The sequence below is a fragment of the Alligator mississippiensis genome, chromosome 4 (genome assembly GCF_030867095.1).
Source record: "Alligator mississippiensis isolate rAllMis1 chromosome 4, rAllMis1, whole genome shotgun sequence".
In the NCBI taxonomy this organism is placed as follows: Eukaryota; Metazoa; Chordata; order Crocodylia; family Alligatoridae; genus Alligator; species Alligator mississippiensis.
This window is the reverse complement of record NC_081827.1, coordinates 253,515,809-253,533,159: the sequence shown is the minus strand read 5'-3', so window position 1 is coordinate 253,533,159 and position 17,351 is coordinate 253,515,809. Positions and strand designations below refer to the sequence as shown.

The window sequence follows — 17,351 nt, the reverse complement described above, 5'->3', positions numbered from 1 at the left end:
TGGATGCATCCTGCAGGGCTGATGTTTCTCCAGGCCCGGGGCCAGCTTTCCGGGACTGGTGCGGGTCCTCCGATCGATGGGCCATCTCAACACGCGAGGTCGGATGGGCAGGGAGAGCTGGCTCTTCCTGGAAAGGCTCCTTCTGCGCTGCCGGGGTGGGAGCCAACGCCAAGCTTGGCTGCCCTGGGGCCAGAGAGAAAGGTCATTGATGCCAGACAAAGGGTCTTGACCCTTGCCCGTATGTCTGTGTTGGCCACCTTGAGCTGGGAGAGCAAGGGAGGTCTTTGTAAGGCCTCATCACAACAGCATAATCACCCATAGCCCCTGTATCGTCATCATCATCATCGTCAGATAGAGCAGCAGGGATCCCTGGGGGCCCGAGGCAGGATCAGCCCCATCCAAACTCACCCAGGCAAACCCCATGTGCAACCTTGGAGCCGTGCAACACCATTGCCCCCAACACAGCTCCAGGCATCGCCCCCGCCCCTGCCCCTGCCCCTGGAATACGGGGGGGCTGTGGCTGCCAATGTCCTGCTCCTGCCAGGGGGGTGGTGGGCGCTGCAGAGAGCTCGTGCACCCCTGCAGAGGGAGGGGAACCCCCCCAGTCCATGCTGGTTTAAACAAGGGAGGAAATTCCCGCCGGTCACCAATGCAACATTGGTCCGAACCTGAGCAAAGGGGCAAGAGCCTTTAGCCAGGACTCCGCAGGGTTTAATCCCCACCCAGCACTGCTGAGGAAGAGAGAAAAAAACCCCAACACCTGCAGCAACAGGAGGGGGAAAAGCAACTTTCCTGATCCCATGTAGCAGCAAGCAAAGCCCAGAAGCCTGGAAAAAAACCAGATGCCCGCTGCTATACCCGGCAGCCTGGAGACACCAAGCAGGATTGCACCCAGCCGTGCCTCCTCTGCCCAGAGCCAGAGCCCCGTCTGGGTCCCTGCCTTAAATCTTGAGATGCTGTGGTGTGGACTGGTTGCAATGGGCAGTACTGGAAAGATGAAGTACAACTAGCAAAGGGCAGGCAAGATGATCGGGGGTCTGGAGCAGCTGCCAGACCGGGGGAGGCTGGGACTCTCCAGCTTGGAAAGGAGAGGGTAGAGGTCTATAGTGTCATGAAGGCTGTGGACCAAATGAATAGGGAACTGCTGTTCCCCACCTCCCCGAATGCTAGAACCAGGGGGCACCGCTGAAACGAGCAGGTGATGGGTTGAAAATGAACAAGAGAAAGGACTTTTTTTTATGCAATGCATGGTTAACGTGTGGGATTCATTGCCGCAGGACGGGGTGGAGGCCGAGAGCAGAGCCAGGGTCAGCGAGGGACTGGATACGTGCATGGAGGAGCCATGCATTCATGGCTCTTGGGCAGAGGTGTTTCCTCCGGCATCTCTTGACCAGTAAAGGGTGAGTATTGACTAAAGGATGGATCATGCTGCTCTCCCTGCATAGCATCCACCCCTGCCACTGTGCGAGATAGGATACTGGGACAGATGGACCAAGGTCGGACCCAGTCTGGCTCTGCTGGTGGTCTCCTCATTCATCTCTACTTGCACGTTACCACCACGTTGCATTGGCCAAAGGCGCAGGACAATGAAGACTCATGTTCTTCTCCCAGCCGGACATCATCTACTCTAGGTTATCGCGGCGCTTGCCAACTGGCCTGCTGTAGGAAGTCGGAGGGCAGGGTAGATGTGCACCTCTATCGACTAACTAAATAAGATATATATAGAGAGAGCACAAGGCTTTGTGAAAGTTTCCCTGGGACCAGCCCAGCTTTTGAATGCTTCTAGGCAATTTTTGCAATTTTGGAACCTCGTTTCACATAACCGTCGCCCTCCAGGAGGGAAAGAAAGTGCTTTAAATATATACCAGAGGCAGGGGGTTGTGACACACGAACCAGATACAGGGCATGGAAAATGCATCCGCTTTCCATCTGGAAATGACTGGGATTATCTGCTTGTTCTTGTAACTCATTTGCTAGCTGTCTCTGCTTCCAGGATGATTTACGGCAAACATCCCACGTTCTCTTTGCTCTATTGATTCATAAGGACTCCTTTCACAATGAAATCAGATTTTCCAGGCGCTGAAAGAAAAGAAAAAAAGCCCAGTCAAATAGAAGATGAAGAATATTATTGTACCAGGAAAATAGCTAAGGACAAAGAAAGCTTATAATTTTGTAAACAGGGGTTGGGAGGAGACATCCAGCATTGGGTTTCTGGCCAGCAAGTCAGGGCTTTTTTGGAAAACGCTGTTGGCAACATCTGCAACCCAGCAAAAATAAATAAATACAAACATTTCCAATGGATCCTCCCTCCGAGGGGACCGGTCTGAGTTAGCAGAATCGAGAGGCCGTTGAAGGATATGTGGAATAGGCCCTTGGCTCCTGGAAGTGATCCTGGAGTCAGAGGTTTTGTCCTAAATGCTGACAATGGGCCAGCGATTGGATGTGGGAAGACTTAACGAGCTGAGCGGTTAGGTAGATGAATGCAAGAGCTCACGTGCCACCGAGGAGAGGTGTGTTTTCATGAATGCCTTTTTTTTGCGGGGGGAGAAAAATGGCTTTTTGCAAACGTCAGGCAGGGGGGCACCGAGAACGGAAGAACTGCCCTTTCCTGGGTCAGGCCGTAGGGCGGATGTGCCCGGTCTCCTGCATTGCACAGTGGCATCGAGAGGAGGCTGGAAGGGAGTGGACCTGGGCCTGAGCAGGGGTTTTCCCCTGTTCCTCTCTCACATGCAGCCCCAGCGGTTAGGGTCGAAGAGGTGTCCAGTTCAGAAGCTGGATCCTTAACTCCCTTGCTCGATAGCTCTCGATGTCCCTTTCCTCCGGGAATACGTCCAATCCCTTTGTGAAAGTGGCTGGACTTTCAGCTTGCACCGCATCTGGTGGCAACTATGAGTCCCACCCTTGAATGACCCACTGGGCGCGTCTACACGTGCACATTTACTGTGCAGTAATTTAGGTTACTGTGCAGTAACTGAAAATTACTGTGCAGTACAGGTGCACGTCTACATGTGCACCCCCCTACTGCACAGTAACAACGGTGACTTACACCAACTTGGGCATAAATTTGATACCTGCCTTATGCAGGTATCAAATTTATGCCCGATTAGTTACTGCGCAGTAACACATTCAGGTGCCTTATTGCACAGTAACGCTGTGTGTGGGACTAACTTTAGTCCCAACTAGGTTTGCACACAGCGTTAATGCACTTTAATGGCTGCATGTGTAGACACTGGCTTAAAAACCACTTACTGCGCAGTATTTTACTGCACACCAAATTACTGTGTAGTACATGCACATGTAGACACACTCACTGGGTGGAAAAGAACGTCCTGGTGTTAATTTTAAACTTGTTACCTACTAATTTCATGTTATGACCCCTAGTTCTTGTCTTGTGAGAGATGGGAAATGTGCTGGCATGGAAGATGTTGGTGCATGACTTCTTTTATCACGGAGAAGCTGCTGCACCTCGGTTTCCACACGGCTCTTGAAAGCACGGGACTGTGGTTCGACGCCACGAGACCAAGGCAACTGGGGATCTCGTTTTGCTGCAGCCTTCATCTGCTTTTGCAGCTGTTGAGATGTTAACATCTTCCGCTTGCTCCACTGTTGGAGACTTGTAGACCCATAGCTAGGGGCTGGGCTGGTTTTTTAGTGGCAACCAGGAGTGGCCATGTCACAGCGCCATCAAAGGATATATATAGACAAGTTTCTTTGGGTAAATGTGAGATATTTTATTAGACCAACTCAATAGTAGGAAAATTGTTCTTGGCAAGTGTTTGGGCACAAACCCCCTTTTTCAGGCATAGGGAGAGCCTCCAACTATTGAGTTGGTCTAGGGACATAGGCAGACCAGGTTCTTTGGGTAAATGTGATATCTTTTATTAGACCAACATGGCTCCAACCAACACCCCTGAAAGGATATATGTGGCTTTTCAGAAGGGAAAGCATTGCCATCTGCTTCCTCACCACATCCTGGTGGTGCTCCCGCTGCTTGGTCCACGGCTGTGTATTCGTCAGAGTTGCCCCTGCTTATTTCACAGCAAACCTTCCCCGAAGGTCAGTCCAGTATCCACCAGTTGAGGACGTGCCGGGTAGTGGTACCGCTCTGCCCCCCAGGAGAGATGGCCAATAACACATCCCTATGGACTTTTTCTTCACCATTCGGCATTTGGTAGTTTGTATCTGGGTTTGCAAAAATGCCAGCTGGGAACTCCAAAAAACATTTCAGCTATTTTTTTTAAACATTGTAGAGCAGTTGGGATGGCAGGGACCTCAGGAGATCACATGTAGTCCATCCCCCTGCTCTGGGCTGAATCTTCCCTGTCTAAAGCATCCTAAACAAGTGTTGGTTTAACTCAATGATCCTCTATTGGGGTCCTGGAGCGCCGCGGGGTGCCGTGAGATCCTTTGAAGGGTGCTGTGGGCTGCCATCGAGTATGAGCACTATGAGGAACACAGTGATCCACGAGACCAGCCCGGCCAGGCTCCTGCGCGGGGAGGGTCTCACCTAGCATCGAGGCCGAGAGACGCATCTGCAGCTGCTGCACCAGAAAGCTCGAAGAATCAAGCCACGGAGCTCATCTGTGTCGGGAGGTGAGCCACGGGCCAGCTGCATGGATTCGTGCTGCCTCCTGCCTTGGGTACATCCCATCAGGACTCCAGCCCAGAGAGGACGAGAGTCCCATGTGTACGAGGGGAGGTGTAGAAACTCCCAGCTGGGAGGATGCCCTTGGCCCAGCATCCAGCGTGCCCTGGGGTGGAGCCCACCAGGCCTGGGGTTGCTGGGGCTGGCCTCTTCGGCAGCTCTAGAGGGTAGAAATCAGGTCTATGCAGACATCTCGGCCTCCTGCCCATGCTCTACAGCTCATGAAGCATCATGGTTGGTGTCTCATAAGAAGATCGGGCCCATCCAGCCCAGCATCTCGTCTCTCACAGGGGTGCAGAGCACAGGCTAATGGGAAGAATAGTTATCTACAGATCCATCCCTGGACACCCTCACCGACAGCTTCCAGCCTTCAGAGGATCTTTAATTGATGATGTTTAATAGCCACTGATGGGCCTGATCTCCGTGCATTGTCCAATCTCCCTGGTTCGTTTATCAGGCTGCCCTGCACCCAGCGGCAATGAGTTCCCCGGGTTAACGACACGCCGGGGACCCACCTTTTGTTTTTTAAAACCTGCTTTCCAATCGTTGCCTTGCTGTAGCACTGAGAGAGTTGGCAGACAGGAAATTCCTATGTAGTTTCTCCGCAGCATTCATGATTTTATCTCCCTCTGTCTTTTCAGCTGAGCTGAAAAGTCCCAAACTATTTGGTGTCTCCTGATGTTCCAGCATGCCCCTGGTCATCCTGTCCCCGGACCCGGCTCCAATGCTCCTTCTGCAACTTAAAGCTGGAGGTTTCTGGCTAGAGGGTCTTGCCCTTCCTGCCAGGGTCAGATCGATGCCGTATTTGCGGTCAGGAAAGCATTGCACCCCATACTCAGGTTGGTACAGACTGTGGGGGCAGGAGGGTGGGGGGCATGACCCGGGATCTCTTAAGCATATATGAACAGCCTTTTATAGAAGCAGGACGTTGGCCACCGCAGCTCCCCTGCTTTCAGGTGCGGGTGCAGTGTCTGGTGCTGCGTCAGGGTGGACGGGAGTTTTGCACAGAGTCTACATGATGGAGCTGTCTGGGGTGGTTTGGGGAGGACTGATAGTGCCTCAAGCAGGGGGTGGACTAGATTTGACCCTGGAGGTCCCTTCCAGCCCCACTTCTCTACAATTCAATGATTTTCTATCATTTCTCCATCTCCTCTATCTTTCTGCACGTGGGGGTCCTAGACCCTCACAGCCAGCCCCTGTCCCATGCATTTATTGAAACCATTGGGCAGTAACGAATGGACTGCCATGCACCTGAGAAGAGAAGGGCAAGGTGGGACTTGATCACAGTCTTCAAAACCCTGATGGGGTGGTTATATGGAGGCTGGAGGTAGCTTTTTCTTTGTGGCTGCCTGGTATAGATCTAGGAGCAACGGCCTCAGACTGCAGCAAGGGGAAACTGAGGTTGGAGATGAGGAAGAGCATCTTGAGGGGTCTGCTTCTTCATGCGCTCCAGATTATATAGCCACCTTAGCCTGATGCCCTGCCACCCACTGTGACAGCTGCCCAGTGCTTTGGAGGAAGGCAGATAAATACCGTGATGCCTATAATTGAGCGGTACCATAATATCCATACAGGGAAATCCCATGGCACCTTGTCCTGGGTGGTCTCCGTTTCCCAACTCTCCAAGCGGGAGGATGGAGCTGACCTGCTTTGCAGCAGTGCTAGGATGCTTCCTTCATTAGCACGAGTGGCGAGGCAGGCTGATGCAGATGGACAAATGAAAAGGAAACGATCCTCCTGCATTATCTGACAGCCCCAAGTAAGGCTACAGGGGGGAAAAGATCCCCAGTGCAAGGGAGAGGCTTGGCTTGGCAACGTTGCAACTATGCAAGCTTTCATGCCAATATGCAAAACTTAACCAGCCTCCTAATGAGCAAGGTCTTCCTCCCATCCAACCGGATTTCCCTTGCTGCAAATTTATGCAAAGATATGCCTCTTGCTGTCATAGAAAACGAGGGTGGGAAGGGACCCAGTCCAGTCCAACCCCCTGCTCCAACGACATCATCCCTGCCAAAGCTTGATCTAGCGGGGACTTAAACACCCCCAAGGATGGAGACTGCACCACCTGTCTGGGTAACCTGCTCCAGTGCTTTACTACTCTCATAAGTTCTTCCTAATATCCAACCTCCACTCCCCTTGCTGCAGCTTGAGCCCATTGCTCCTTGTCCTGCCATCTGCCCCCACTGAGACCAGCCCAGCTCCATCCTCTTTGCAGCCCCCTGCAGGGAGGTGAAGGCTGCTATTCAATCCCCCTCGGTCTTCCCTTCTGCAGACTGAATCAGCCCATTTCCCTCGGCCTTTCCTCCCCAGTCCTGTGCCCAGTCAATGAGGTGAAAGGCTCTTAGGAAAGAAGGACCCAGACCAGGATGGTGCTGAGCTTCAGGAGGGGTTTAAATCCCAACCTGGGTCTGGGGGGCAAATTTTGCAAACGCCTTCACCCTCAATACCCAAGAGCTCCTGATCCAGCGTCCAGCGTCCAGCCTTGGACCGAGGCCCAGAGCTCGAGCTGCGCTAGGTCCAGCAACACGAGTGGCGGGCATTGCCAGGGGGTGGTGAGGATGGTCTCTGCTTGTCCCTGCCAATCTTGGACTGACTTCAACTCCGTTTTCTAGAGGAAAAGGGCCCCTTCTCCATCCCTCTCCCGTGGCTGATGGTTCAGGATGCCGTGTCGTGGTGTCCCTGCTCCGGACCTCCTGGCCGTGTCTGGTATCTGAGCACCGCGGAGCCAGTCTCCTGGCTCTGAATCCCCGGCCGTGCGGCTCCGACGGAGAGCTGCCTTCCAGCTCAGCTCTGGAGGGAGGGACGTGACCTCTTGTTGGGCAGAAATGCACCCAATGCTCCTAGGGGCAAGGCAGACAGCTAACGGCATTGGCAGGGGCAAAGACCTCCCAGGCAGAGGGTATCTGCTCCCTCCGAAGCATTAAGCCATCTCTCTCTTCCCAGCCCAGCCCGCACGGTCCTTTAAAGCTTGCTGGGCTTTTCTTCTTCCAGCTCCCACGGCACGTTGCCGTTTGCTCTCCTTAGACTCGGACTCCCGCGTCTCCCGAGCCCACACCCGCTGCATCGGGCAGCTCCCTCCATTATCCTGTTTCATAGCTTCATGATTGTTGTTGCATCCGTCCTTGGAGCCTCCTGGTGCCCTTTACTGAAGGGTCAACCAGATCAACTCACATATCATGGGCACTTTTCCCTGCTAGAAAAAGAATGAGTCATGCAGAATTGCCTGGAAGCTGGTTTTCTTCCCAAAATAGAAGCATGGAGATGCTGTGAGCTGGCTGCCATGTCTTTTCCTTCTCCTCACCCAATGGAGGGAAGAGTTGGGTCTAGTTTTTAGCAGCAGTGACAGTTGAAGTGCTTCATCCATCTGATCTAGGCCATGAATGTGACCTCCCACTCTCCAAATTACCATGGAGGGAAAGACCTCGGAGATGGTTGAGCACTTCCCTGACTTCAGGAGCCACCTCGCTCAGAGAGCACACCTCGATGAGGAGCTCCAGCACGGGATCTGGTGCCTAAGTAGTCTTTATGGATCGCGATGGACGCACAGACACCAAGATGCAGGTCTACAATGCAGTCATCATCCCCGCTCTCCTCTATGGATGTGAAACATGAGCGATCAACCGTTGTCATCTCAAGAGCCTGGAGAGGCATCACTCATGATCCTCCCCATCCAACGGGAAAATCACCATACAAATACCAGCATCCTTGCTGAAGCCAGCGCCGCCAGCATGGCATCGGTGATCCTCAAGCACCAACTTCTCTGGCTTAGACCTTGCGTGCAGATGCCTGGATCTCGGCTCCCAAAACAAGTCCAGCTTAGGAACGGCTTCAGATCCCACGGTGGCCAGAAGCAATGCTACAAGGACACCTTGAAAGCAAAGCTCAAGACATCAGATGCCGGCTTCCAGAGCTGGGAGGAGCTGGCTGTTACCGCTCCGATGGCCTCCCCACCTCAGCCAAGGCAGCCCATGTAGCGGTCAAGCATCCTGCCCTGGAAGCAGGGAAGAGAGAGCGGAGGCAGGAAGAGGAAGGAAATCCCATTCTCCCCCGAGGAAAGACTCAAACCCAGGGTGTGTGTCATACTGGTATGCGAGAAATACAGTATTCAATTCCCAGTTGAGGCCGGAGGTCCATCTTGTCTCGTGCAACAAGCACTGAGACTTTGCAGGGACTCCTCAAACCCACCTTTCCCCGTGGAGAAGGAAGTCGGGGAAACTGAGGCATGCAACCTTCTTGCAACCAGCCCAAGGGCAGATCACGATTAAACGTGATCACGAGGGGTGAACTCTCCTGTGCACCAGCCAGCACAGGGACTTGAACTGGGATCTCACCAAGAGACACGTGCTCCCTTCCCATCTCCCCCCAGCCCTGCTAAAGTTGAGCCGGAGTCCTACAGCATCTCAGCTGGTGCTGAATTGGGGGCAGAGGGTGCAGACGGGGCTTTGTCCCCACGTGTACATGCCCTGAACATTGCTGGGGGCTTCCATTGCAGCCCCCAGCCGCCTTTCCCCCTTCACGAGCGCAGGCAGCTGATGCGGCCAGGCGGATCCCCGAACCCAGCTCTCATCGCTGCCTTCTTTCCACCAGCAGCGATGTCAGGAACGGGCCTTGGCATGCCTCCTGGCCCCGTAACCGTATCTTAGCGGCGTCCGGTTACCGGTGGGATCAGGCCGAGTTGACGAGGCGGTGGAGGGGGGGTCTGGTTGATATTGCAAGAAGCATGCCCCGCTCCGGGTTTGGGTGTGGGTTTGCAGGGAAGACAGCCGGGCTCCAGGCTGGGGGGTCTGGGTTAGCAGCCAGGATGGGTGGGTTGCAGGGGGCAATGATTTTGCCACCTGTTTGTGGAACGTGCAGATCCATCTGATCGGAGTAACGATGATTAACGCAGGGGAGTTTTGCTGGACCTGAGAGCAGTGGATAAGAGGAAGCAGATGCAACAGCTGCCCCAGGCTCACAAGCCCTGGTCCCATTAGAGCCGCCCCCAGTAACTCGGAGTGGATCCGGTCTGCCCCCAGTAAAACCATTATTTCCCAGTTCCAGCTAGGGAAACTGAGGCACACATGCTGGGGATGGGGAGAGAACAGCTTTCAGGTGGGTTGCAAAACTAGGCCGAAAACCATGCCTCTTTAGTGCATGTTCTCACCCTTTCCTTCCCCCGGTGACTAATCCCTGTAGACGCGGGCAAGGGTACGGCGCTCCGATTGGCAGGGACAGTGGCACTGGCCATTGCAACCGTTAGCAGAGAGAGCAATAGGAGATCTGGCCATATTCAGAAAGGGAGTAAAATAATAAAGATATTCATCTAGTTTGCCAACAACTCTAAAAAATACATGCATGCTACTTTGGCAAGGAAGGATGCATCAGGGTTGTCTTAGTTAACACAACACACTAGACGACTGGTGTGAAATAGGGCTGAATAAACTCGGTGCCCTAATGGGATCAAACTCTTCCTGTGGCTGCTAAATCCTGTGACAGCAGCCCCTAGCTCCTATGGCACCGTGCATTCACCCTCATGAAACATCCTTTGATCTCATTCCCAAACAGGAGATCATCCCTGGGAGGCATGTCCTGCCTCTTTGCTTCCACTACTGCTAATTCGGTCATGGAGCTGGATTAAATTGACTCCCAGCATATGCCGAGAAGCACATACAAGATTGAGAGCATTGCAGGGGCCGGTTACACCGCCCAGGGTCTGGGATCTGGCACATGTTGAATGGGAGCGAGTGGTGTATCCTTTCGGGCACAGTTTAGTTGTTTGAGTAAAGCCGGAGGGTCCTGGATAGAGGGTCTTGCCCCTGCGCTCAGGGCCAGACTGACGCTGCATTGGGGTCAGGAAGGGATTTTACCCCATGGTCAGATTGATGCAGACTGGGGGTGGGTTGCCTTTCTTGTAGCGGGGCATGGGATCTCTTGAGTGTATATTAACAACCCTTTATAGCAGCCACTGCGGCCCCTCTGCTTTCCCTGGGGCAGGTTCGGGTGCGATGCCTTGTGTCATGTCTCAAGTTGCTGCAAGAAAAGTTGAGGCTGGAGATTAGGAACAACTTTCTCACCAGGGGGGTAATAAAACACTGGGGCAGGCTGCCCAGAGAGGCGGTGCAGTCTCCATCCTCGGAGGTTTTGATGATCAGACTAGACAAAGCCTCGCCTGGGATGATGGAGTTGGGGCTGGTCCTGCTTGGAGCAGCGGTTGGACCAGATGTGACTCCTGAGCTCCCTTCCACCCTCATTGTCGATGATTTTCTGACTTCATGTCAGGGCTGATGGTAGTTTGACTAACAGTTTCGATTATGGATGATTTGCACAGGACCGATGCTGGGCTGGATGAGAGCTCCGCAGGTCCCTGCCAGCCCCACGTCTCCGCGAGACTGATCCAGAGGCATCACGGAGGAGACCTTGCCACCAAGGCTGAGCTCAAAGGAAAGAAAGGACAAGCTTCCAGACTTGCTGGGGGGCTCGAGGGCCTTTCCTTGTCCCCACCAGACAGTGACACGAGGCTGGGATCCTGTCGGGAAGTCGGAGAAGCAGACGCCGTCGGCGGGGAGGCTCTTTCTGCTCTGGAAACTGCCCCGTCAGCATCTCTGTGAGCGGTCGTCCCGGTGGGGCATGCCGGGGGGGTTATTTGTTATTGCCTCCCATCCGCCGTTGCCCGTGCCCCTCGTGCCAGAGGCCTGCGGCTGCGCGGTCTTCCTCGGGAATGAGGAGCTGCGTCAAGGAAAGTGCGGCCCCATGTACTTACGAACAGATGGAGGCCCTGGAGCCGTGCCACATGGTTTGCCACTAATTGGAAGAAGCCAGATAACCTCTTATTGCGGCGACCAGGAGTTAAACTGGAGGAGGGGTGTTTGCCTTTCACAGCACGACTGGCCTGCCCCTTGTAAAGCTCTAGGAGATGGGATGGGTGCACCCGCAGCCAGTTTGCAGATGGCACCAAGCTGGGGGGAGTCGGAGATGGGCTGGAGGGTCCAGAGAGACCTCAACAAGCTGGAGGATTGGGGCAAAAGAAATCTCCTGAGGCTCAGCAACGATGAGTGCAAAGTCCTGCACTGAGGGGGTAGCAACTCCATGCACCGGGACGGGCCGGGCAGGGGCTGCTCAGCCAGTCGATCCCCAGCTTGTACTGGTGCATGGGAATGAGCCTATGAACTATAACAAACTATCATCGGGGGGCTGGACCCGATGCATAGATATTAGGGTCGGAGGGGATCTTAGCACATATCATCTACAAGACGAGTCCTGACAGGCGGAAGAGACGTATAAAGGGGTTGGGGCAGCAGAGGAGAGCGACACGGAAATGGATAATATAAGTGCTCGCAGCTCACCGCGTGCAGAGCCCCAGTCCGGTTCCACTTTGCTCCTTGCCGTATAGTTGGATGCTGGCGCGCTGCAACCTTTCAACTTGGGAGACTTCTGTGCATGCCGAGGACCAGGAGTCGCTTCTCCTTCCCCCAGAAAAACTGTGTCAGTGCTAGAAAGATGTCTGGAAGGACAGCAGGTCTCTCATATCTGACATCGCCGAGCGAGGAAACCACGGTTCGAATGACAGCGGGAGAATCCCAGGCGTTGACACGCAAGGTGTATCGGCTGCCTGATGGGCAGCAGCAGGTTGGAAAGAGGGATCAGGGCTGCTTTGACCCATCTGTGCAACGTAGCCGGCACGTAACTGTGATGCATCTCCTTTGAATCGGCCTCTGAGGATGCAATGAAGGAGGAAGAAGGTCCTTCCTCACCGCAGACCTTGCAGCGGATAGCAGGCGAGGGCAGATGGCAGAGCCAAGATCTTGGCCAGCGCCCCTGCTTAACACTACCTCAAATAATTAATGGTCTTTTGACCCTTTGGTCTCTGGTATCTGCAGCTTTCAAGCGAGTTGGGGTCATCATCAGCATAGAGCGGGGTGGGTGAGCCTAGCTCTTTTGTCCTTTTAGGGCTGAAGTTCAGTTCCCAGCCTAGGGAAGATGCCCAGCTCCATGCCTATTAGACCAGAACAGGCTCCTGACAGGATTGCTACACCCTGGCTCTGCAAGAAATTCAGGGGAAAAGTGCCTTGGGTGTTATTTGTTGGTGCTGGAAGCAGACGCTGGAGAGGAAGGGGCGCACCATCACGTGTGCAAGCACCCAAAGAGGACTCCATTCAATAGGACTATGCTAACATTTGAGACCGCAGTATACAAACCATAGCATGAGATTTACCAGTCATGTTTGCATGCCACGGTGCTGGACAAGGCCCTGAAGCCCCGTCTCCAACATTTCTACCGTCATCTTTTTATGGTGGCACTCAACTTCCTTCAAGGCTATGGAGGGGACATACCGGATCCATGACGTATCCCGGGCTCGGGAGGTTACGGAGATGGCTGTCTCTGAATGTGGCTGGACGTAGCCTCCAGATTCACCCGAAGACCCATAGACAATGTCTCTCTTCTCAGAAGACAGCCATGTTCCTGCCCAGAAATTCAGCAGATGTTGGGTATCAGACCTTTGACTCTAGTCCAGGTTGCCTAGTCTAGGAGAAATCTTCGGAGGTGGTATTTCCCCTGATCTCTCAAACTCCTTCCAGTGACTGAAGGTAGTGGTTGCCATCTCGAGCGATGTGGACATGACCAAGAATTCATCCAAGCTCACCTCTCTCCTGTTGCCAGCTCACGTTTTGGAAGCAACTACTTCCCAGACAATCGCCCTCAAACCTTCCTCCAGCCGTGGACTGAAGCATGGGGGAAGGTTGATTGAAAAGGAGCCCCAAGACCTGTGGGGTGTATCTCTTGCCATGGATGACTTACATCGGGATAACCCAACCCAATGGTGAAGTCAACAGGTTAACCATTTGCAATGCCGGGCTTCCCGGTTCCACATCTCACAGCCCTGAAAGTAGATGCGTGATGATTTCACTGCTTTTCTGGACCAGTTCATTGCTCTCACCTTGCCCCGTTTCCCCCCGTCCTTGCTAGCTCATATTCTTGACTCTATCACACTTCGGCACCCCGTTGGGATCACTTGTGCCTTCTTGCCCTTTCCATGTCATCTCTGATTCAAGACAAGGCAACTCCCTACCCCGGGGTTCAGTCAGTAGCATCTTTCCTCACCAAGACTCCTCGTGTCCGTTCTGCTACTACCTCTCTTAGGACAAATGCCGCAGTGCAACAGGAACCATCTTCAGGGTCGACTGGGCCAAATGCATCCCTGATGTCAGCTGAGTTACACCTGGGATAACACATGGCCTCTTAGGTCTGCACTGGTTTTCCCCTGTCCATCCCGACTCAACAGGCCGGACTCCACTCCATTTCCTAGGCCCCTAAATGGTACTTCAACGTCTAAGTCTCCAGACAGGATCTATTTAGCTTTTGAAAAAGCATGAATACAAAAGGCAGGTGAACGATCCTCCTTCTCACTGCTCCAGAGGTCCCTTCCAGCACTACGTCTCTACGGCTTTCCTAAGACATGCTACCAAGCGTGTGCACTAATGGTTTCTTAAGGACATGAACAGGTAGGAATCGAGACACCTAAGTGCCACTTAGATACCCCACAGAGCAATGGCCAGAAATATGGGATGAACGAGGAGCATTAGAAGGGATGACAACAGAAGGAAACAGCATCCCACAATGGGGAGGGGAAGAAGACAAGAAACCTCCCTTTGCTTTCCCAAGGACATGGATCCCAGCGAATGGACACCTTCCAAGTCCACACGAGATCTGGTTGAATCCAGTTCCACAAATTTCAGTGAAGCAAAGAAATGTAAATAAAACCAATCAGAGACCCTTTATTAGACTATTAAAACCAGGTGTCTATAAATATTGGGCATAGGCTGAAGGAAAATTGGACTTCTGCAAAGCTCAATGAAAAGGACTCGGTGAGAGTCCCCTGAGGGTACATTCGCATTGTCGTTATTGATACAATAACGTATCCTTATGCTTTTGCATATCCTAATTAAGCTTTCGAGTTGTGACTGGAACGGTCTCAATGGTTCATAGTCTCATTCTCATGCATAGTTAAAATTGGAAGTAATAGTCGCACCTTGTAGCCCCGCCAGCTGGAAGTGGCACATGGTAATGGGCCTGGCTGTAGGTAGTCTGGCATAGTGGTTAAACCACAGAGGGAAGGCAGGAGACAGCCTGTGTTTTGCACGATGCCCCTGAGTCCGGCGTGATGGCAATGGAAATAAGGGGTTGGTCAAGATGACCAATGGAGGTCCCTTCCAGCCCAGCTTCTCCACCACACTGCTCTATGAAGACAGTGGCCAACTGGAGTCATTAGCTGAGTGCCAGTCATAGCTCCAGGCAATTAGCCCCCCAAGGCAATTAGCTCAAGCTGGACGCAGCACCAGGCAATGGACACATTTCCCTCCCTATACGAGATAAGTTAGCAAACATGATGGCAGCAGGTATGGGCCACAGTTGGGTTCAGGACACGGGGTAAGATGGGCCATTGACGAGAGTCTCCAGTTTTGCCTATTGGGGTGCAGTCTTAATGGGAGAATAAATGCACCAGTGTTGGAAGACGCAGGTCAAAGTGAGGGTGGAGGATATGAAGGGGAGACGGACGAGGGAGTAGATGACTCGCAAGCTGGAGACAGGGCGATTCAAAGCCTTCCTTGAACAGGCTCATGGCAGCACGCGGTGGTGGCAGCAGGACATTTAGGAAGGGATGAATGAGAAAATGACAAGTGCTTGACACGATGGGCCGTGTAGGCTGGATGTCTCCTGGACTCCCACCAACACGGGGGTGCCTGGCAAGCGTGCAAACACCCCTGAATGGATGTGATGCTCTTGGCAATGCTCTTCCTTCTCAGCCTGGATTCGGCAGCTGGGACTCAAACTGGGAGGGTCCTGGCTAGAGGGTCTCAGGGTCAAACTGATGCTGTATTTGGGGACAGGAAGGAATCTTACCCCATGCTCAGGTTGGTCTGGGCCAGACAGGATGGTTTGGACAGGGCTGATCCTGCCTCAAGCAGGGTTGGATTAGATGGGACCTCCGGAGCTCCCTCCCAGCCCTATGATTTCTGCATAGCATTGACTATAAGCACGCGCCTTACAGGAAAATGCCACCGGGCCACTTCCACCCAGACTACAGGGATTCCTGCTTTAATCCCCTGCATGAACTCGAATCTCCTTAAATCTGGCTGTAAATAACTCACAGGCCAGTTGTTGGGACTGCGACAGCTCCACGAAGCACATCGGTTGGGTCCTTGGCTTCTCTTCCGTGGCTTCCACATCTGTCTGGGCCCATCGTGGAGGGATTATAGACTGGGATTTGCCGTGTGATGTTGCTCTGAGTTCCTGTGCACGTGCGATGGCTCTTTCCTAACGAGGACGCAGGTCGCCGTTGCCCGCGTATCCGCTCCGAGCCCCGTCTTCGACGCTGTTTGGATTTCTTTTGTAACCACCGCTCTGCATTCCAGGGGAAATTGCCCCGGCCGTATAAGTACATGTTATCCTAAGCCGTGAGATTCCTTTACATTGCAGCCTGTGGGATGAGAAGCAAACACAATAAAAAAAATAAAAAAAAGACACAAAAATGAGACCCATGGGCCCAAATTGGCCTCGTTCTCCTGGGTCTGAGGATTACAGGGCTCTTTCCCAGGGTCCTTCCTAGTGCAAGCTTTGCTGGCCCTACCTGCTCATGACCTTAAGTGTCCCTGCGTTCGCATCCCCTGGGTGCTCTCGTTATGTAACCTGTCCCACCCTCCTCATAAGAAAGTTTTTCCTAATATCCAACCTCAACTTTCCTTGCTGCAGCTTGAGCCCATTGCTCCTTGTGCTGTCATCTGTCCCCACTGAGAACAGTCCAGCTCCATCCTCTTTGCAGCCCCCCTGCAGGGAGGTGAAGGCTGCCATCCCTGCATCCTGAATCTAATTTACTGCAGAAGCCCAGTCATACCGGGGCTGTCAAAAATCAATATTATGATATTATATGATAAGATATAATATTATTTATATTATAAAGGAGTATTATTGCATACTCCTACACATGGTGCATATCTAGGAATTCCAGTCCAGTGCCATGGGTACGTGGGAGTCATTAATGGACTCATTTGGGTACATGAGAGTCATTAATGCACTCAATGACCACAAATGATTGTCCCTTGGCTTTGACGTACCAGGATGCATGGGTCTTTTCCTTCCCCTTTCCTCTCAGCCCAGTCAGCTGTATGCATAGATAGATAGATAGATAGATAGATAGATAGATAGATAGATAGTTGCTTTTGCATGGGATGACATTTGTCTTTGTGGAGAAGATTCAGCATCTTGCATCCAGGCTCAGCTCCAGGCTGGTGCCCAAATCTGTTGGAGGTGGGTCGCCGGCCAGTCCAAAGCAGCTGGAAGGGATGTTGCTACATCGCTCCTTGGATGGTGATGGGAGGCTGTTAGCAGGGAGGCTTCTAACATGATATTCAGGACCCATCCCTCCCTCCATTTCTGCAGGAGTTGTGCCTCTAAGTCCCCTAGACCAGCATTTGCAGCCTGCCTATGGAAATGAGCGGCAGAGGATGAGTATGTACAAGGTCTTGACACAGGGCTGTTTGAAATCCTCCTGGCAAGGGCAAGCCCCTCGTGGGTGTTATCCTAAAGGCATATCCTCGGCATATAAACACCGAGTGCCTTCACAGGGCTCCCATTTCAGCCTACTTAGGGAAACCGAGGCATGGGAGATGCCTTCTGGTCCTGCAGTTTCCCCGAAGGACAACGGCAGAGCGGAGCGAGAACTCAGGCGTCA

At 52.9% G+C, this 17,351-nt stretch overlaps 1 long non-coding RNA gene across 1 annotated transcript in view; it reads right to left on the bottom strand.

Moving 5' to 3' along the window:
- Positions 1-473: 473 nt before the first annotated feature.
- LOC132250422 (uncharacterized) overlaps positions 474-17,351 on the bottom strand; it is a 30,001-nt gene continuing 13,123 nt past the window's right edge. Inside the window, exons 2-3 of the long non-coding RNA XR_009462152.1 lie at positions 15,772-16,100; positions 474-2,079 (exon numbers count right to left, since the gene is read on the bottom strand). This is a non-coding gene — a long non-coding RNA (uncharacterized LOC132250422). The remainder of the gene's footprint in view (positions 2,080-15,771; positions 16,101-17,351) is intronic.